At 36.1% G+C, this 22,097-nt stretch overlaps 1 protein-coding gene across 1 annotated transcript in view; it reads left to right on the top strand.

The window, feature by feature from the left end:
- The window catches only part of LOC6033673 (pickpocket protein 28), a 64,521-nt gene that overhangs the window by 8,221 nt on the left and 34,203 nt on the right, over window positions 1–22,097 (top strand).

Below are 22,097 nucleotides of genomic sequence, written 5' to 3' on the forward strand. Positions count from 1 at the left end.
GTAAGTTGTCTCTGTACATTTACTGTGTGTTTCGCTCAGTACTTGTACAGAGCCAAATAAGAAGGCTAAAAGACTTGATCATCATACACACATACTTCCTCAAATGGCCCTTCGCTGACTTAGTTTTCCGTCCTTTATATTTTCTTTTATGCCTCCTAGTCAACCTATCCACCTCAAATTTCATCATCTTTCTTCTAAAATTTGTGTCAGTTTTCACCGAAAATTAGCATCATTTCTCGGTGACCAAAATAATATGGGAATAAAACCGATAATGAGACTCGATTCCTCAGACAATTTTACATAAAAATCTCCATATGTCCTATGTCCAATCCTTGGGAAGATACAGAGGTTTAAAAAAAATGTTTAAAAAATAGGTTTCTTGGCTTTTTTTTGGAAATTTCTATATGACGGAGCTGGTTTAACTTAAAAATCTAAAAATCTCATATAAGTGGAGTGTATTTTTATTTCAGTGTATTTTTTTTTCAGAAAGCCCTTCTAATTTCCTACAAGTTTGTCTTTGAACAATTTTTGATACGATGGAACGGCTTCGGGATACCGTAATTTGTAAAATGCAAAATACAAAAATTATTAAATAACTTACGCTTTTCTCAAATGTTATTTTCGAGTGCAATTGGCTCCATAAACACAACAATGGCTTATATAAGCCTAGTATTACATGCCTACAAAGTTTCATTAAAATCGGAGAGGATCGGGTAAAAGTACCAGAAAAATTACTGATTTGAGCTGGAATTGCTCTCAATATGCGTAGAAAGTTCTTAAAATTACACTTTTTAAATGAATCTCATAGAACGTTCAATTTCCGGGGTAAAAAAGTAAAAAAATCTAAACTTATTTTTAAAACTAATGATGGCAAACCAACTAGTGTATAATCAAATTTACAATATTTTGTATCGTTGAAAAGTCGAAACTCTGGCTTTCAATTTCATTTTTATATGTTTTGTTTACTTTAGGCTACCCATTTCGGTTTCGGTCAGAGCTGAGGGACAACAACTTTGAAAAATATTAGCATCGGCCTAATATCGTAGTTTCTTTTAGCTAGCAAAAGCAAGAGCTATTCCCAGTATTGCATGCAACAGAAATTAACGTATTATAGAATATAGTATTTCTACTCAAGTAACGCCTAAACGACGGCAAACGAATATTTTGTTTAAATGGAATTACCGGGATTTTTCGGATTTTTTTTCAGAGACGTCAAAACCCAAAACAGTGTCGAAAAGTATTACTTCTCGATACATGTGCTGAATGGTTAAACTTTTGAGCACTAAAATGAGTGCTTTTCCGACTTTTCTGCATTCTTATGTTGGTAATGATGAGTAGGTCATTTTGTGACTATAGAAGTTTGTATTTTCAAAGCGGGAGAGCAAAAAATCGTAGCTTATTAAATCAAAATGTTTGCTTGGTTTTAAAAAATTCTTATTTCTTAAAGCGATCGAAACGTTTCACGAAATATTTTCTACATCATGAAAAAAAAACGAAATTATTGGCACTACGCCCCCCGGGGCATGGCCTTCCTCTAACGTGGGATTTCTGCTCCAGCGCCTCTGACGAGACAGGAGAAACCGGGACCGACGTTTTACTTCACCATCCGATAGAAGCTCAGTGGATAAGGCGGGAATCGAACCCGCGTCTCATAGCATCATCGGGATCGGCAGCCGAAGCCGCTACCCCTGCGCCACGAGACCGCACATCAACATCATAAAATAGCTTGAAAAATTGCATATTTAATAAATATTATTTATGTTTATTTTCTTAGACAGAAGCTGTATTGACTGGGTGTATTTTTAACTAAGCATTCAAAGATTTGTTGTTTGTTTTTCATGTTGTACACATTTTTAAGAACTTTGGCATTTTAACAATTTGAAAATAAAACAATGATCAAATTCCTGTTAAAACGAAAAGTTAAATATTTCTGAGTGAAATTAGAAAATGATTTATGATTAACTTTTGTATTTCTTGTCGATCTTTGAAACAACAAAATTTATCACCTTGCTTCACATTTTTCTCTTATGCAAAAATGTTTGATTACTTTTGACTGATAAGATTCTGCGGAATCAATCTGAGTAAATATTGTTTAACTCCAACCATCAAAGCCACGAGCGATGTTTTTTCGTGTGAAAATCTAATCAATGATATCAACCTTGGCAGAAGCATCTTTTACGAGGAATGGTTTAATTTTCCTGCCAAAGGCGTGTAATTATACCTGGGAGGTTTCCGAGCTTCGGTGCGTCAGATGCAGGCAAATTTTAACGAAATTTTGCTGTGGTTTTCTACCGAAAAACAATATTGGAGTTGCTTTTACGTGAAAACTTTTTTTTTCTCTCAATTTGACTTGACACTGTCATTATTAACAATGACAAATGTGGTTTGGTTGAGCGATTTAGCAGAATGCAATACTATGAATAGAAATGATTATAATAACTTACATGACTAACTAATTTGTATGAAACCAAATAGGGTAAAAATTTCGCAACATCTCACTTCATTGCAACGTCACGGAGTGATCGATGGGGCAAATCGATTTGAATCCTGAGATATTTAATAAAAACCGAAAAAAAACTCCGTGCATTTTTGGCGCTCTTCATATGAACGTAGTTTCAATCTTGTCGTGCTATCTTGTCGCTCCCTGAAAATTGATGTAAGTGCGACAACTGGCCAAAGGGATTTCAGGTCAGAACGTGTTTGACGCACGTGCAAGTTAGACTACCGTTAACATTTGTAATTAAAACTCGGGACTCCAGCAACCAACTTCAACCAAACAACCACACAGAATGGTCAGCCAAACAAAACATGTTTGTTTTTGTTTACATTGCGTGCTTTCGTTTTTATTTATTCAAGGTCAAACGGGTGCGACAAGATAGCACGACGACGTTGAAATGAAATGTTCGACTTAAAATTAGTTTTCAATGTAGAACTACCGGGGTGACTTTGATAGGTTTGCGATTTTTCCGCAAAATGAAGGTACAATTAAAATACGTACGGAAATGTTTAGAATCATACTGGCCGTGGTAGAGAAGTGTTCAAAGTACCTCAAAAAGAACCTTTCATAAAATTTTGAAAAGTTTAAAAAGTTAGTTGACTATAGTTAAGAAAATTTTGATTAAAGTCATTATTTTAATCTTCTCAAATTGTCATGATTTTCTCATTGAAAATTATTTTAAATCGGAAAACGGAATGCATTTTCGGATTATTTGGCAATTTTCTCACTAGGAGAAGTGTAAATAAGTTTGTAAATAATAAATAATATGTGTTTTAGAAACACAATTTAAAAAATCTCCAAATTTAAAGGCAACTTTAAATGAACAAATTTCATGTCAAATGTGAAAAATTGTGTTTCGTGCTTCGAATTCAGTATAAAATGCAATTATTTATCAATAATTTAATAAACAAATTTAGTTAAACAAATTCCAGGCAAAATTCCGACTTTTTAACAATTTTACCTAAAATTTATATGTATTTTGTTAAAAAAAGCTTATAAAATTAGTTAACCAAATATAAACATTGATTTTTTTTCTTAAAAACTATATCATCTACTTCAGTGATGGTTTATTCAACGTACAAATAAGGTTTGATCATCTTAAATATGATTTTAACAAAAAAATCTATTACTATCAAAGTCACCCCGGAATTAAAACTAAGAATTTGTAACGTAACTATTTTTCTAAATACTATTGAAAAAACTATTTTTCCAAAATAGTTCATGGACTTTGTGTGGCCTACCCCAGTACATGTTTTAAAAATAATAATAAACCTCACCTGTTGGAAAATATTCCAAAAACAAATTGAAATCCTATCAAAATCACCCCGGTTTACGGTACTTGTAGATAATTCAATGGCGTACTCAGAATTCCGAAAAAACGTATTTTTCATAAAAAATACACTATAAAAGTATTAAAAAATCTCCCATTTTCCGTTACTCGACTGTGAATTTTTTTGGAACATGCCATTTTTATGGGAAATTTAATGTACTTTTCGAATTTACATTGACCTAGAAGGGTCATTTTTTCATTTGGGTAATTCTCTACCAACTCACACGAAATCGGGAAAGTTGCCCGACCCCTCGATTTGCGTGAAACTTTGTCTTGGGGTAACTTTTGTCCCGATCACGAACCGAGGTCCGTTTTTGATATCTCGTGACGGAGGGCGGTACGACCTTCCATTTTTGAACATGCGAAAAAGAGTTTTTCAATAATTTGCAGCCTGAAACGGTGATGAGATAGAAATTTGGCATCAAAGGGACTTTTATGTAAAATTAGACGCCCGATTTGATGGCGTACTCAGAATTCCGAAAACGTATTTTCATCGAAAAACAATAAAAAGTTTTAAAATTCTCCCATTTTCCGTTACTCGACTGTAAAAATTTTGGAACATGTCATTTTATGGGAAATTTAATGTACTTTTCGATCTACATTGAAAGGGTCATTTTTCATTTAGAACAAAATTTTTCATTTTAAAATTTCGTTTTTTCTAACTTTGCAGGGTTATTTTTTAGAGTGTAACAATGTTCTACAAAGTTGTTAGAGCAATTACAAAATTTTGATATATAGACATAAGGGTTTGCAAAACATCACAAGTTATCGCGATTTTACGAAAAAAGTTTTGAAAAAGTTACTTTTTGCGTTTCTCTTTGTTTCGTCGTCCGTGTCTGTCGCGGGTGACCATGAACGGCCATGATCGATGACGACCAACTTTTTTAAAACTTTTTTTCGTAAAATCGTGATAACTTGTGATGTTTATAAGCAAACCCCTTATGTATATATATCAAAATTTTGTAATTGTCTGCTCTACAACTTTGTAGAACATTGTTACACTCTAAAAATAACCCTGCAAAGTTAGAAAAACACGAAATTTTAAAATGAAAAATTTTGTTCTAAATGAAAAACTGACCCTTCTGGGACAATGTAGATTCGAAAAGTACATTAAATTTCCCATAAAATGACATGTTCCAAAATTTTACAGTCGAGTAACGGAAAATGGGAGAATTTTAAAACTTTTAGTGTTTTTTCGATGAAAAATACGTTTTTTCGAATTTGATTACGCCATCAAATCGGGCGTCTAATTTTACATAAAAGTCCCTTTGACACCAAATTTCTATCTCATCACCGTTTCAGGCTGCAAATTATTGAAAAACACCTCTTTTTCGCATGTGCAAAAATGGAAGGGGTCGTACCGCCCTCCGTCACGAGATATCAAAAAACGGACCTCGGATTCGTGATCAGGGACAAAAGTTACCCCTTAGGACAAAGTTTCACGCAAATCGAAGAGGGGTCGGGGCAACTGCTGTGTGAGTTGGCGGAGAATTACCCATTTAGAACAAAATTTTTCATTTTTAAATTTTAAAGTTAGAAAAAATATAAAATTTTAATATGAAAAATTTTGTTCTAAATGAAAAATTACCCTTCTGGGTCAATGTAGATTCAAAAGTAAAGTAAATTTCCTTAAAATGCCATGTTCCAAAAATTATACAGTCAAGTAATGGAAAATGGGAGAGTATTCAAAACTTGTTAAGTGTTTTTCAATGAAAAATACGTTTTTCAGAATTGTGAGTTCGTCCTCAAATTGGGCGTTTTACTTAAAAGTCTCTTTGACTCCAAATTTCTATCTCATCACCGTTGCAGGCTGCAAATTATTGAAAATTACCTCTTTTTCGCATGTTAAAAATGAAAGGGGCCGTACCGCCCTCCGTCACTAAATATCAAAAAATGGACCTCGGAATCGTGCTCAGGAACAAAAGTTACCCCTTAGGACAAAATTTAACGCAAATCGAAGAGGGATCGGGGCAACTTTTCCCGATTTCGTGTGAGTTGGTAGAGAATTACCCTATTATATTTACTAAAGATATTTATGTCATCAAATTTCGAATCTGGTACATTTTACCAAAAGTAATTTCGCTAGCAGGACGTTTCACTGGGTAGAAATTTCACAAGATTTTGTTTTGCTTAAAAACAGAAGGAAAACTTTCAATTTATGTTTGAAGAAATAAATAAATAAATAAAAATCCAAGATATGTCCACGAAAAAAATATTCTCCAAAAGTCTTGTTTAAAAAAAAAAAAACTCAATTATGTTCCTTGCTATCATGCTATCGACCTGTTAATGATTGAAATAACTCAAAAAGTGTTATTTAAAATGTAAAATGTGTTTTTGTAAGTCATTAAAAACAGTTGTTGGAATTGTAATTTATTTTCGGATACTGATTTTAATCACCCATGTTTTTTGAATAACCAATTTATTTTTAAAGAGTTACATTTCACTACAAATTTATTCATTACAATTCTTCTTAAAACTGTTGTATCGATTTTATTCTTCGCGGCTAAATGACCATTTGACAAAATGACCTTTGGCAAAACGATATTCGATTTTTCATTCTTCAAAATCGTTAACATTGTTGGTGATGCTCATTACACTCAACCCCCGGTGGTTGGTCACTTTTTCGTTTGATACTTTTTTAGAGTGTACCCCGTTGGTTGGTCAAAGTCAAACTAAAAAGTGACGAACTGTCATTTTTTACACGACGCTTACGCACACTATCAAAACAAACGTTTGGTAGTGTGTGTGAACTCCGTGTAAAAGGGGTGTCAAACTAAAAGTGACCCCGTTCGTTTGACAACAGTTGGTGTCAAACCATCGGGGTTTGAGTGTATTTCGATGCTTCTGTTCTTGCTTGTTCTACGCTTGCTAAGATGTGCATTTAAAAATACTAAGAGTTTGAGATCTCCTAGTACTTTTGATGGTAAAATATGACAAAATAGCGTCATTTAAAGACTTATTTTTAAACAGATTAAAAACGTACAAATATTCTTGAATATTTTGGTTACTCACATGTTGTTACCATTAAAATAAAGGATACTATCTATGTAATTAACAGTGGACTCTCTCTCTCTGTCGATTCTGAAGGAACCGTCGAGAGCGGGAGAAGTCAAATTATAGAACGAAAAAACAAAGCATGCTTTTGAAGGGTCGAGAAGATCGACAGCCCGAGAGTTGACTGTTTTATTCATCCCATAAAGTGTCGTCTACAAAATTATTTGCAATAAAGTTTGACTTTTTTTAATTGAGAAAGTTGAAGGATTGGGATGGCAAGTTTGATAATTTCAGAATAAAGGGACAACAACTTCCTTGGATTCTGTGCTAAAGTTCATTGAAGCCAAAAGACAATGCCAAATTGAATACCCTCAATGTAACCATTCCCGAGCCAAAACAACCAAAACTGAACCCATCCCGATTCACTTACATCGAACAAAATTACACCATCCCATCCGCAAAACATGCGGAGCAGACCCTATTTCGTGCCAAGCGCATTTCGGCCAAATAGAGAGAAAAAACACATCTTGTCCCTGCTGACTCAGTGGTGAGTGCTGTCATCGACATTGCCGTCGTCTCCAAGTCTAGCCATCACGACATGGTTCCAGTGCTCAGGCTGGTCGAGTCCGTACGCAACCCATTGTTTTAGAGTTGAGGCATTTTTTTTTGAATATATTTCACTGAATTTTCAATTTTTCAAAAAGACTCAGACAACACTTTGTTGATTTTTCTACTTTTAATCATGCATGTAACATTTCTTCAAACTCTTTTTTCCACCCAACAGTTTCGTTTTTCTCACCTCATTTCCCCAAACTATCACTTTAATACCTTCGAGACATTCAACAAAAACAAATCACAAGAAAACGGTGGGAAAACCCTTCACCCATTGATGTGTGTGTGTGTGTGTGTGGATGTATTTTCCTCAAGCAATCACGCTGAAAGCGAGCGAAACGTGTTTGATGTTTCATCGTTTGGTTCCGCCAGAGAAAACACGAGTGTTGAGCCGTACCTCCTTGAAGTTGATGCGATCCATCCGGGTGGCATCATGCTGCTCGATGGAGAAGTGGTTGCAACTTGCTATGAAACGTAAAACCTCACCCTTGAAGGTAGAACATGCAGTTCCGATGGAAGAGGGAAGCTCAAGTGAGTTTGATATTTTGTAGTTGGTAATACGATAAAGTATCTTCCTGCTTAAATGGGAGTTTTTCTTTTTAATTTTGCACGCAAAACTAGAGGTCTGGCAATAATGTTCTAGATTGATATTGGTCCAGAAAGATGACATTGAATAAACAACAAAAACTGTAGAATTCATCTTTTTTTCAAGCGTTGAACGAACAAAAAACGTTTTTCACTCCTCAAATTTTGTCTGCCAAACGCTTCTTGAACCATCTACTTATTTTGGTTCGCCAAAACTTTCCTTTACGTTGCGACACCTGGGATTACGTTGATAGACTGTATTGTTGCAATATGAAACAGCTTTGATTAAGTTCTTTGTGTTTTCCTTTGGGCTATGGCTGAGCTCATTGTTTTGCGTACATCAACCCCAAACGCAGTTTATTTTCACTAAAGTTGGCATCAGATCACAGCTCAACGTTAATCCCTGCGCGTGGCTTAACACACGCTGAACCCTATTTGATTAATCATTTGTTTTGTTTCATAATTCTGTTTCTTTCTTGTCTTCTTGTCTTCTTGTCTTCTTGTCTTCTTGTCTTCTTGTCTTCTTGTCTTCTTGTCTTCATGTCTTCATGTCTTCATGTCTTCATGTCTTCATGTCTTCTTGTCTTCATGTCTTCTTGTCTTCTTGTCTTCTTGTCTTCTTGTCTTCTTGTCTTCTTGTCTTCTTGTCTTCTTGTCTTCTTGTCTTCTTGTCTTCTTGTCTTCTTGTCTTCTTGTCTTCTTGTCTTCTTGTCTGTCTTCTTGTCTTCTTGTCTTCTTGTCTTCTTGTCTTCTTGTCTTCTTGTCTTCTTGTCTTCTTGTCTTCTTGTCTTCTTGTCTTCTTGTCTTCTTGTCTTCTTGTCATCTTGTCTTCTTGTCTTCTTGTCTTCTTGTCTTCTTGTCTTCTTGTTTCTTGTCTTCTTGTCTTCTTGTCTTCTTGTCTTCTTGTCTTCTTGTCTTCTTGTCTTCTTGTCTTCTTGTCTTCTTGTCTTCTTGTCTTCTTGTCTTCTTGTCTTCTTGTCTTCTTGTCTTCTTGTCTTCTTGTCTTCTTGTCTTCTTGTCTTCTTGTCTTCTTGTCTTCTTGTCTTCTTGTCTTCGTGTCTTCTTGTCTTCTTGTCTTCTTGTCTTCTTGTCTTCTTGTCTTCTTGTCTTCTTGTCTTCTTGTCTTCTTGTCTTCTTGTCTTCTTGTCTTCTTGTCTTCTTGTCTTCTTGTCTTCTTGTCTTCTTGTCTTCTTGTCTTCTTGTCTTCTTGTCTTCTTGTCTTCTTGTCTTCTTGTCTTCTTGTCTTCTTGTCTTCTTGTCTTCTTGTCTTCTTGTCTTCTTGTCTTCTTGTCTTCTTGTCTTCTTGTCTTCTTGTGTCTTCTTGTGTCTTCTTGTCTTCTTGTCTTCTTGTTTTCTTGTCTTCTTGTCTTCTTGTCTTCTTGTCTTCTTGTCTTCTTGTCTTCTTGTCTTCTTGTCTTCTTGTCTTCTTGTCTTCTTGTCTTCTTGTCTTCTTGTCTTCTTGTCTTCTTGTAATCTTGTCTTCTTGTCTTCTTGTCTTCTTGTCTTCTTGTCTTCTTGTCTTCTTATCTTCTTGTCTTCTTGTCTTCTTGTCTTCTTGTCTTCTTGTCTTCTTGTCTTCTTGTGTCTTCTTGTGTCTTCTTGTCTTCTTGTCTTCTTGTTTTCTTGTCTTCTTGTCTTCTTGTCTTCTTGTCTTCTTGTCTTCTTGTCTTCTTGTCTTCTTGTCTTCTTGTCTTCTTGTCTTCTTGTCTTCTTGTCTTCTTGTCTTCTTGTCTTCTTGTCTTCTTGTCTTCTTGTCTTCTTGTCTTCGTGTCTTCTTGTCTTCTTGTCTTCTTGTCTTCTTGTCTTCTTATCTTCTTGTCTTCTTGTCTTCTTGTCTTCTTGTCTTCTTGTCTTCTTGTCTTCTTGTCTTCTTGTCTTCTTGTCTTCTTGTCTTCTTGTCTTCTTGTCTTCTTGTCTTCTTGTCTTCTTGTCTTCTTGTCTTCTTGTCTTCTTGTCTTCTTGTCTTCTTGTCTTCTTGTCTTCTTGTCTTCTTGTCTTCTTGTGTCTTCTTGTGTCTTCTTGTCTTCTTGTCTTCTTGTTTTCTTGTCTTCTTGTCTTCTTGTCTTCTTGTCTTCTTGTCTTCTTGTCTTCTTGTCTTCTTGTCTTCTTGTCTTCTTGTCTTCTTGTCTTCTTGTCTTCTTGTCTTCTTGTCTTCTTGTCTTCTTGTAATCTTGTCTTCTTGTCTTCTTGTCTTCTTGTCTTCTTGTCTTCTTGTCTTCTTATCTTCTTGTCTTCTTGTCTTCTTGTCTTCTTGTCTTCTTGTCTTCTTGTCTTCTTGTCTTCTTGTCTTCTTATCTTCTTGTCTTCTTGTCTTCTTGTCTTCTTGTCTTCTTGTCTTCTTGTCTTCTTGTCTTCTTGTCTTCTTGTCTTCTTGTCTTCTTGTTTGCTTTTGTAAAACCTTTTTTTTAAACGCTTCTTACGAACCAATTTCCATCATCTCCACTTCAACGGTCACTTGAGATCCTTCCTTGGACACCAATCTCGATGAAGACCTCTCTTTTGAAGCCTGCCCACTTCCGGCAAACCTCACCTACCCAAGACCGCCCGGAGTGATGAGCACCAATGGTAGACTCTGGTGCATGTGAATCCGTAATGGCTTTTTTATTTCCATTTCCCACCTCCGGCAAAGTCCGGTGTTTATCCTTGACCAGAATCCGGGAGATCTCCCCCGAAGCTTGTGCTGGTGAGAATCAAGTGTGGGACCCAGGAAGGACATCAAACGACGGCTTTGCTTAAAAAAAAGTGAGGATGAGCAGTAAATTCATCATCACTCGGAGGGGCACATCCCGGCGCTCAGTCGTCTGACTCTTCATCGCTCCACGAAACGGTCGGGATCAATCCACCTATCGGAGATTTTCCTAATATTCCTATATTAGCACACCAAGTGTCTATTTAGTGCCAAACCCAAGCCCTTCTACGATAAGAACAGCTGAAAGAATCGTGACAGCTTGAGATTCCCAGCGGCTACCTGCTGCGTCTGTGCATGTGTCCAGGATCAAGCTGCTGCTCTCGAGATATCCACATAACTCGGATGCCGGTAGGCCTTTTTGCAGCATGCAGCAGCAGCCCCGTGGAACGTAATGACGTCATTAAAAGATAACTTTGACCTAGATTTCAAAACCGGCCGGGAATGACGGAGTTGACGGAGTTCTCTGGGAAGTATTTTTTCTCTTTCTTTTTTCCATTTGTGTTTGTTTTCCTTTTCCAACCCGGCCTGGTTTTTTCCGACTTTATCACCTTCGTGCGAGAGGCCTGCGGTTAGACTGCGGTGGTCAGGGAAGGGAAAAGTCGTTGATGTTTAACGTAAATGCTTTTTGAAATATCTTGTTTTTTTTATGCTTTCGCTATAAACTTTTTAATTCTAAATGATTCCTAGAAATTAAAAATGATGACAAAGAATTATTTAGGAATTTTCAGAAATGTTATATCACTCTATCAATCCCATCAAAATGGTTAAGAAAAAAGCTTCCAGAGTGTCCAATGTTAATAATGCTACACTCCACAATATGATCCATATCTAGAGTTTTTTTGAAAAGGTCCAATAAACCAAATTTTCAGTTTTTGCTTTTGGGTGTTTTTAAATACCCCTGACTCAAGCCGGTTTTAAAAACACTCAAAAGCAAAAACTGGAAATTTGGTTTATTGGACCTTTCAAAAAACTCCAGATATTGTCAGATAAATAGGAGGAAATAGCTTTGTCAGAATTTTGACAACCACAAAAATAATTATTTTTTGAGTCAAAAAATTTCCTCCGTTTTTCGGTAGAATTTGGATTCAATTTTCCCTGAAATTTTTGTGTAGGATTAGCAGTTTATTTTAACCCACAGCTGACTTTTTCAAAAAGTTTTAAAAAGTTTAAGAAAAGTACCTGATAAGGAAAGATTGATCCAAGATTGATCCAAGCAAAATTTGTTTGACTTGTCAAACGCTTCAAATATTTTCAAGTGAATGATTGTCCATTCACAAAATGCGTGAAAAGTTGTGTAAAGGTTGAAACCTGTTTGTTTTTTTTCTGGATCAAAATTATTAAATAATATTATTTGTTTATAATTTTCACAAGATTAAAAGTGATATAGATTTAAATTGATCTCATACAATTTAAAACAAATGAAGCTGTTAAATAATGTTTGATTACTTTTTAGAGGCCATTTTGCATCATTTCTGGTAAAAACAAACATTTCAAACGATTGCAGACCATTATAACTTTTGATGTCTGTAATTTTTCATACAAACACTTGCCTTTTTCAAACAATTCCAGACGTTATTTTTTATCATTACAAGGGCATTCTATAACCTCGCAGATTTTCATTTTAAAATTCGCCTTCTTTTTATTAATGGTTAATATTGAATATGAATTCATTTCAGATTCTTCATGTAGTTTAAAACGTTTTTAGATGCCCTCCTTCTCGTCTTAGCAATGCACAGTGGTTCAGATCGCAAAATTAAGTGGAAAATGGATTTTCGGAAAAAAAGTTTTGGAGCTTTGCTATCTTCACAAGAGTTGTTGCAAATGGAAAGGGGCAACTTTTGGTTTGGTTTAAAATTAGGGTGGTTTACGATTAGAGTGATTTTGAAAGTCTTACTTTACAGGAATATTTTTGGAAATTTTCATATCCTCTAGAAAGTTGTTGGGCTTGCCAATTCCAGCAACTTTATCGAAAATGCCAACATTTTATCTCGTAATCTACGCCTTCTATGACCAAATTTATAGAAAGCATCTGAGCAAACTAATCTAATCTAATCTAATCTAATCAGACCTAGCGCAGCCAATCTTTCGAAGGGATCCTGGAGAGTGCCTTAGGTTAGATGACGCCTAGCACTCTTCTTGTCATTTATTAACATTTGTAGTGCGCCATTGCATGAGAATGCATTGAAACATCACAAGCGTTAAAGCGGCCAGGCCTACTGCGTAAAGCCGTATCGCAGAGATGACTCGTAATTGGGTTGAGTTTGAGCACTGAGTGTTCGAACAACAACACAATTCTGAATCGACAGGAGGAAGAAGCGTGGGGACACACCACCATACGCTCCAAGATTTTGGTTGTGTTCGTTGGGAGCACCATGCTAAGAAGGTTTGGTACTCCGGGACCCTCTGGGATGGGACATTGTATTTCCACGAATGCCCTGGACACTATTTGCCGTGGTTATAGCGCCACAACTCGCTCTCTGTAACAGTATTCCTAATTCCTGTCCACGTCCAAGTCGTCATGGCCTACTGGTTAGCATTTTTGCTTACCAATCCAAAGGACGGGGGATTGAACCCCGTCTTGAGCGACTTTGATTTTTCGTTCATATTCATCATTTCAAATTTATGTGTTCTTAACTTTCTCGTTGGGAGCAGATGGGAATCGAACCCAGAACCATTCGCTTACAAAGCGAACACCGTAACCAGTCAGCCACGGCCGCTCCTATTATAGAAAGCATCTGAGCAAACCTTCAAAATCAGTTTTTGAACGTGGCAATTCAGGGTTATTCGATATTCGGAGCACTTTTAGAGCTCTAAAAAACAAACATTTTTATTTGTTGACATGTCAATTTGGACTTTAGGGTCAAATGTTACAGACATTTTAAGGTAAAAATATGTAAATATAAAACATAAATATCTCGAAAAGGCGCAAGCCAAATTTTAAGCACCAGGTTGCATTTGAAAGATTTGATCTAGCACTACAAATGCTGAAAAATCTCAAAGGTGTTTTTCTTAAAATAACAATTTTACATGGAAACTCAAAAAATGACCAACAGTGCACAGTGGGCAAAAACGGGTGAAAAAACGGATCTTTTGATGCCGTCAGTTTCTGCCTATCGAAAGTATCATTTTTAATTTAAAAAATTACGAGGAATCGATTGGTGGTACTCTCGTTAGCGGAAAATGTCCATTTTACCCCATTTTGCCTTTTTTAGGGTGTTTTTCTCGAATATCTTCAACTGCCGTAGTTTGCCGCACTTCTAAAGTATCTTATTTTATGTAAAAAATCACGAGAAATCGATTGGTGACACTCTCAATGGCGGCAAGTGACGGCAAGGGCCCATTTTGCCCCATTTATCGCTTTTGTATGTGTTTTTCTTTAATATTTTGAATTTCTGTAGTTTCCTACAGTTTTAAAGTATGTTTTTTTACGTAGAAAATCGCGAGGAATCGATTTGTGACATTTTCATTGGCGGCAAATGACAGCAAGGGCCCATTTTGCCCCAGTTACCCCATTTTATGTTTTTTTTTGTCAATATCTTTAATTGCCGTTGTTTTTACACTTTGAAAGTATACTATTTTATGTAAAAAATCACGAGAAATCGATTGGTGACACTCTCATTATTGGTAAATGATGGCAAAAGCCCATTTTGCCCCCCCTTTTTAATGTGTTTTCATCAATATCTTGAAATTATTTCTTACAGTTTAAACGTGTATTATTTTATGAAGGAAATCATGAGGAAACGATTGGTGGTGTTCTCATAAACGGGAAACGATGGCACTGCAGTGGCTTAATTATGAGGGCAGATTCAGATTCAGCGGGTAAAATTACATGGAAAAACATATGGGTAATTCTTCGCCAACTCACACAGCAGTTGCCCCGACCTCTTCGATTTGCGTGAAACTTTGTCCTGGGGTAACTTTTGTCCCTGATCACGAATCCGAGGTCCGTTTTGATATCGTGACGGAGGGCGGTCCTTCCATTTTGAACATGCGAGGTGTTTTCAATAATTTGCAGCCTGAAACGGTGATGAGATAATTTGGTGTCAAAGGGACTTTTATGTAAAATTAGACGCCCGATTTGATGGCGTACTCAATTGAAAAAACGTATTTTCATCGGAAAACACTAAAAGTTTTAAAAATTCTCCCACTCGACTGTAAAAATTTTGGAACATGTCATTTTATAGAAATTTAATGTACTTCGAATCTACATTCCCAGAAGGGTCATTTTTCATTTAGAACAAAATTTTCATTTTAAAATTTCGTGTTTTTCTCTTTGCAGGATTTTTTAGTGTAACAATGTTCTACAAAGTTGTAGCAGACAATTACAAAAATTTTGATATATAGACATAAGGGGTTTGCTTATAAACATCACGAGTTATCGCGATTTTACGAAAAAAAGTTTTGAAAAAGTTGGTCGTCATCGATCATGGCCGTTCATGGTCACCCGCGACAGACTAGGACGACGAAACAAAGAGAAACGCAAAAGTAACTTTTTCAAAACTTTTTTCGTAAAATCGCGATAACTTGTGATGTTTTAAGCAAACCCCTTATGTCTATATATCAAAATTTTTGTAATTGTCTGCTCTACAACTTTGTAGAACATTGTTACACTAAAAAGTAACCCTGCAAAGTTAGAAAAACACGAAATTTTAAAATGAAAAATTTTGTTCTAAATGAAAAAATGACCCTTCTGGGACAATGTAGATTCGAAAAGTACATTAAATTTCCCATAAAATGACATGTTCCAAAATTTTTACAGTCAAGTAACGGAAAATGGAGAATTTTTAAAACTTTTTAGTGTTTTTTCGATGAAAATACGTTTTTTCGGAATTCTGAGTACGCCATCAAATCGGGCGTCTAATTTTACATAAAAGTCCCTTTGACACCAAATTTCTATCTCATCACCGTTTCAGGCTGCAAATTATTGAAAAACACCTCTTTTTCGCATGTTCAAAAATGGAAGGGGTCGTACCGCCCCTCCGTCACGATATCAAAACGGACCTCAGATTCGTGATCAGGGACAAAAGTTACCCCTTAGGACAAAGTTTCACGCAAATCGAAGAGGGTCGGGGCAACTTTTCCCGATTTCGTGTGAGTTGGTAGAGAATTACCCATATATTTGGACAAATTTCGATTTTTATTAGGGTGGTCCCAGATGACTTTCCTTGAAAATGAGACTTTTTCAAATGAAGATATCTCGAGTTTAAAGAAAACATTCTGAGATTTTTTCAGTGTTTGTAGTGCTAGATCTCCTCTTTCAAATGCAACCTGGTGCTTCAAATTTGGCTTGCGCCACTTCGAGATATTCGCGAACCACCCTCATTTTAAACCAAACCAAAAGTTGCCCTTTCTATTTGCAACAACTCTTCCGAAGACGTCAAAGCTCCAAAACAAAACCATTTTTCGGAATATCAATTTACCACTTAATTTTGCGATCTGGACCACTGTGCAATAGTGTACACGCATTTTTATCAGACGATTTTGTTGGATTCTAGATGATTTCAGACAATTACAAATGATCAAGAAATTTTAATAAGTTTTCAGACGATTATGTTTGCACGTTTGCAGAACTTTTCTAAATGACAATTTACCCGTTTTTAGATGATTCTAACGTCACTTTCAAACGTTTGTTTATGATTTTAGACAGTGTTTACGAAATTTCGACTTTGTTTGTGATAGTTGACAGAACACTCCAATCGTCTTCACCACGACAACCTGATTTTTACATTCTACTTTCGTTCGTTTCACACACATTTTACCAAAAATCATGATTTGTTTGTTCCATTTTCATACGATTTTTTGAGTTCAGGTACTACAACCATAAAAATGGTTATGTGGGTTGAACTGAAAAAATCGTATGAAAAGTGGGATTTGGAACTCAAAAACATGATTTTTGGTAAGGGTGCACCAAGGAATGAGTGCTACGCAAAGTCACTCACAGTCATTGATTTCTCCAGGAAAAATCGCTTGAGAGCGGCCTTTGACATTCTACCGAGATTCCGATCATCTCTCCAATGATAGCAATCATTCGACTTGTCACCACGCAGCATACACTAGGAAGAGCGAGAGACAAACACGAGAGAAAGAGAAAGAGCACGATGTCTCGTTCGGGCAGCTGCTTGAGTGGTGCTCACTTTTTCGTTCGTTTCGTCTTCGTGTTTACGTTCACCGACCATCGCCAAGCAATGACGATCGTGATTGCCGTTCAAGAGCCAAACGACATGCGACACCTAGTGTTGAGTAGCAGAACAGAGCGAAGAATGTCGATTGAAATTTCCGCCCTTTGAGGTTATGTATGCGAATTCTGTTTTGTTAAATTCTAGCGTTCAAAACAACTTTTGAGCAAAAATTGAGCTGATACTTAGTTAACTTTGATGCTCTATCATTTTAAACAATATTATTTTTTCAAAATTATTTTTTTTTCAATTTTTTTATTGCGTAAATTTATAGAGGACAAAAGTTTACACTCGTACTACTTGAATTTTTCTCAAAAGTTGTTCTAAGAGCTGGAAATTCAATTTTAAGTTTGCATTCCTATGTAACCGAACAGCGAAAATTTGAATCGTCATCCTTCGATGCTTTGCGCCATCTGTCGGAATTTTTGAGCTTTTAATCGCGAATAGGCGTTGTGTGTCAGCGATCAAATTTCGTTTTGGCAAATGATCGAAAATCGAGCAGTCCCATTCAGTGATGGATCCTTTTTAAAGCATTGATTTTAGATTTTTTTGCGAGTCATTAAAGGGCCATTTTTAAACTTCGTAGACACTTTTGAGACAATTTTGGTCAACAATACAGTATAATACATTTAAAGCAATCTACAAACGTTCGAAGACAGTTAAAGTAGATCAATAATCACATTTTTATTTTTGATAAATTTCAAAATGTTCTGCAATTTTCAATATTCACTAAAAAGATTCCCAAACTTGAAATCTTCCCACCACTGGATTCTCACTCTTAATCATCCCATCACTCCGGAAGCTGGCTGTGTGGGCGAAGTGTTTTGCTTTCGCTGTGAAGCTCCTAGCTGAAGCAACACAGTGCTGCTGCTGCAACTGCAGCACGAGAGATGACGATGAGAACGTTGACGGTTCACACCTTTGCTGGGAGATGCTTCTGCTTTTTTTTCGTCCAGCTCCAGCTCGTGTCGGTTTTTTCTTCGCACCTGAAGCAGCATTGAAATATTTAACCAGTCTCGTCCGCACCTGGGTGAAAGTGGGTGGGAGGGAGGAATGTTGACTGGAATGGGGAAGTGGGGAACAGGGGAGATACTCGAGAGTAGATTAATGCTAATTTTATATATGCAAAATTTGCATATCAAATTCGGATTTGCTAGAGTGAGCGATGACGAAATCATCGGAGCGTTCGACAGCTTTTGTGCTTTTTTTTTTGCAGTTGCAAACACTTTTCAAGTGTTATGCATTTTGTGAAATGGAAATGAGTTGCTTGAACTCGTTTAGGTTGGATTATGTCGGTGTATTGATTTGATGAAGTAGAAATAAAGGTGCTTGTTAAACTTTTTAAATGATGTTATTTTTACATGTTAATTCTTAGGAGGAGTTCTTTGAGGAAAGATCTAATAAAACCTTTTCAGGGTACACGTTAATTTGCTTTTCAAACGATTCGGGTTCTGAGCAGAAACATGTTCAACAAAAATGATTTTTAGTTATTTTCAAAAGAAAATGGTAACGTAACGTAATTTTCGAACGCCCTCGGTTAACCACTCACCACACGCTCCCGTGCACAATCCATTAGGCCACAATAACTCTCGAAACCCTATTGCTTAGCTGTCGGATTACTGGCCTTCCTCGCCTTACGAGGGCGAAATATTTTCCTCGTTTTTCACGTGGCCAAGGTAAACCAGCTCTCCTCCCTTCAACCCACCCCAAATTCAAGCGCGACGTGGCACCGGAAGTCGCGAATCAAAGCCCGCCTGGAAGGAAAAGAGAGCAAAGAAAGCAAAGGAAATTTTCAGATTTTTCGACTGTTTTTTTGCCCTCGTGTGTGTGTGTGTGTGTGGTTGCTCGTTTTGCAAGGGGTTTATTGGTGGTGCTGGAGGCGGTTTTTTAGGTGAGATTCGGGAAAGGAACCGAAACGATGAAAATATGTCCTACGTGCAGGCTTGCCACAAATACAGATTTGGCACATACCAAACACTCAATCGAGTATAACTTTAAAGAATAATATTCTTACCAAAAACTGAACATGCCAAAAGATGCTAACAATGTTTATCTTTTTGGCCAATATAACAAAACTGCTCAAATGTATTTTAACTGTAAAAAAATTCGTTTGTGTTTCGGGCCTGTGCTAAAATCTGTATTTGTGGCAAGCCTGCCTACGTGGGAAGATTATGGAAATGTTGCTGTTGTTGTTGTATTGAGTGTATGTGGTGTGGAGGTGCTCTTTTAACTTCTTGTTTTTCTAGGGAAAAATGGTAAGGCAGTGTTTTTGAATTTTCCCTCGGGGGCAACCGAATGGTAATCGAATGACGTCCTCCGAAATCGCTTTCTAAATCCTTTCTGTGGGCACCGTGAAGAGATGGAAACACTCTCTTTTTTTTCATGACCAAATCGTCAGGTTAATTTAGCCTTTAATATTAAACTTATGATACCAACATTCCATGGGTTCATAATATTGAATTCAGTGCTGGTTATTAAAATTAATTTCGTTAAGCAATTAAATGAATTATTTTCAAAATCATTTTTCAAAAAGGAGTTCATGTGTATTCTAAACTTGATTGACACTTCGGTTCTGTAAAAGAAATCTAAAAAAAATCAGCATTTTGGATGTAGTTACTATGGCGAAATCTCCCAATATTACATATTTGGAAAGATAAATGAATTTCCTACATAGAAATGTAATGTAGAATGAGCAGTATTGTACCTGTGCTTCTACTGATATAAAAATTAAGCGTGACGAGACAACATCTTAAAACTGGACTAACAATTGATACAATTTTGTTGAATTTTATTTTTAACAAATGCAATTTTGCAATTTCACACATTATCACAAATTGAAAAACAAAACTTTTTCTGCTTGAACTGAACATTTGAGTTTTTGTCAGCCATTTTTTTTTTGCGTAACGTGACAACGAAAGCAGCAGATTTATGAATGATTTGCAGATCAATGTTTTTGTCGTTTGAGGTAGAGAAACGCATTCAAAGCACATTGCACAGTGCACAGTGGTCCAGATCGCAAAATTAAGTGGAAAACGGATTTTCCGCAAAATGGTGAATTTTATCTCGTAATCTGCGCCTTCTATGACCAAATCTATAGAAAGCATCTGAGCAAGCATTGAGAGTGGTAATTCAGGATTAATGTTTAGAGAAAAGTGATGTGCTCGGCACTTTAAGAGCTTTTTTGACAGGTCAATTTGGACTTAAGGGTATAAAGTTACAGGCATTTTAATGCAAAAAAGATGCAAATTCAAAACTTAAGAGGCAGTATTTGTAAATTCTGCTCGGTTTGTTCTAGAGGTCGTATCGAGGTGCTCCGATTTGGATGAAACTTTCAGCATTTGTTTGTCTATACATGAGATGAACTCATACCAATATGAGCCCTCACGACAAAGGGAAGTGGGGTAAAACGGGTTTGAAGTTTGAGGTCCAAAAACCTAATAAATCTTAAAATTGCTCGCATTTCGTAAACTTCATCAACCAACTCGTAGATGCATTTGAGGTCTTTGAAGCACTTCAAAATGGGCCATAGACATCCAGGATCGGCTTGACTTTTTCTCATAGCTTTTGCAAATTACTGTTAAAAATTGATTTTAAAACCCTAATATCTTTTTCCAACAGCCTCCAACACCCATACTCTCATAGGTCAAAAGATAGTAATTTTATGACTATAAGCTCGGAAATAACTTTTGGCCAATCGCAGTTTTTCTCATAGTTTTTCGATTTTTCTATAAGAAACATTTTACAACGTTATTTTTAGCCCTGTAGGCCTCCATAGCGGCACTTTTTAGTCTCAATTTTGTGATATTCGGAATCCTCGGAAAATTTCACGTTAGTTAGAAGTATTGAAGTTGTAAATTTGATTTAAAAAATAATTAAATAAAACATTTTCGAAAAAAGAAATAGATCTTATTTACCTTGTGATCAAAACGTCAAATGCTGTGTTAAGTAGGCGAATATCTGTTTTACCCCTAATCCGACAAAATGTTTAAAAATATTTTAATTCATTTTAAATGGCATTTTTTTCAATCAAATTTACAACTCTAATACTTCTAACTTACGTGAAATTGTCCGAGGATTCCGAATATGACAAAATTGAGACCAATATGTGCCGCTATGACGGCTCAGGGCAAACTAACGTTGAAAAATGTTTGTTATAGAAAAATCGAAAACTATGAGAAAAACTGCGATTGGCCAAAAGTTATTTCCGAAGGCTTATAGTCTATGAAATTACCTATCTTTGACCTATGGGAGTATGGGTGTTTGAGGCTGTTGGAAAAAATATTAAGGTTTTAAAATCCATTTTTAACAGTAATTTGCATAAGCTATGAGAAAATCAAACCAATCCTGGATGTTTATGGCATTTTGAAGTGCTTCAAAAGACCTTTCGAATGCATCTAAGAGAGTTGGAATTGATGAAGTTTTACGGAAATGCGAGCACTTTTAAGATTTTTAATGTTTTTTCGACCTCAAACTTCAAAGCCCGTTTTACCCCACTTCCCTTTGCCGTAGAGAGTCCATATTTGGCATGAGTTCATCTCAAGCATAGACAAACAAACGCTGAAAGTTTCATCCAAATCGGAGCACCTCGATACGACCTGTTACACATTGGTGAAAAACTTGCTCTTAAATATCTCGAAAAGGCGCTAGCAAAATTTTAATCACCAGGTTGCATATGAAAGGGGAGATCCAGCACTACAAACGCTGAAAAAATCTCAGGGGTGTTTTTCTTTAAACTCGAGAAATCTTCATTTGAAAAAGTCTCATTTTCAAGGGACCACCCTAACGAAATTCATTTTTTCCAAATATATGTTTTCCATGTTATTTTGCCAGCTAAATCTGAATCTGCCCTCAGAATTGACTAAAATTGTCAAAAATCGATTTTTTGTCATATTTTGGGTTTCTAATGTCTAATTTTCAAGGGAAAACCATACGGGACTAATTCTAACGAAATTCATTTTTTTCCAATATATGTTTTTCCATGTTATTTTGCCAGCTGAATCTGAATCTGCTCCTCAAAATTGACTAAATTGTAAAACGATTTTTGGTCATATTTTGGGTTTCTAAAGTCTAATTTTCAAGTGAAAACCATACGGACCATCCTAACGAAATCATTTTTTCAAAATATATGTTTTTTCCATGTTGTACTTCGTTCAGCTTTACGTATTGCTGCTTACGGTTCACTACTCACGACGATGTTTTTTTGGTACCTTTTTT

This window comes from Culex quinquefasciatus, chromosome 1 (genome assembly GCF_015732765.1).
Source record: "Culex quinquefasciatus strain JHB chromosome 1, VPISU_Cqui_1.0_pri_paternal, whole genome shotgun sequence".
NCBI lineage: Eukaryota > Metazoa > Arthropoda > Insecta > Diptera > Culicidae > Culex > Culex quinquefasciatus.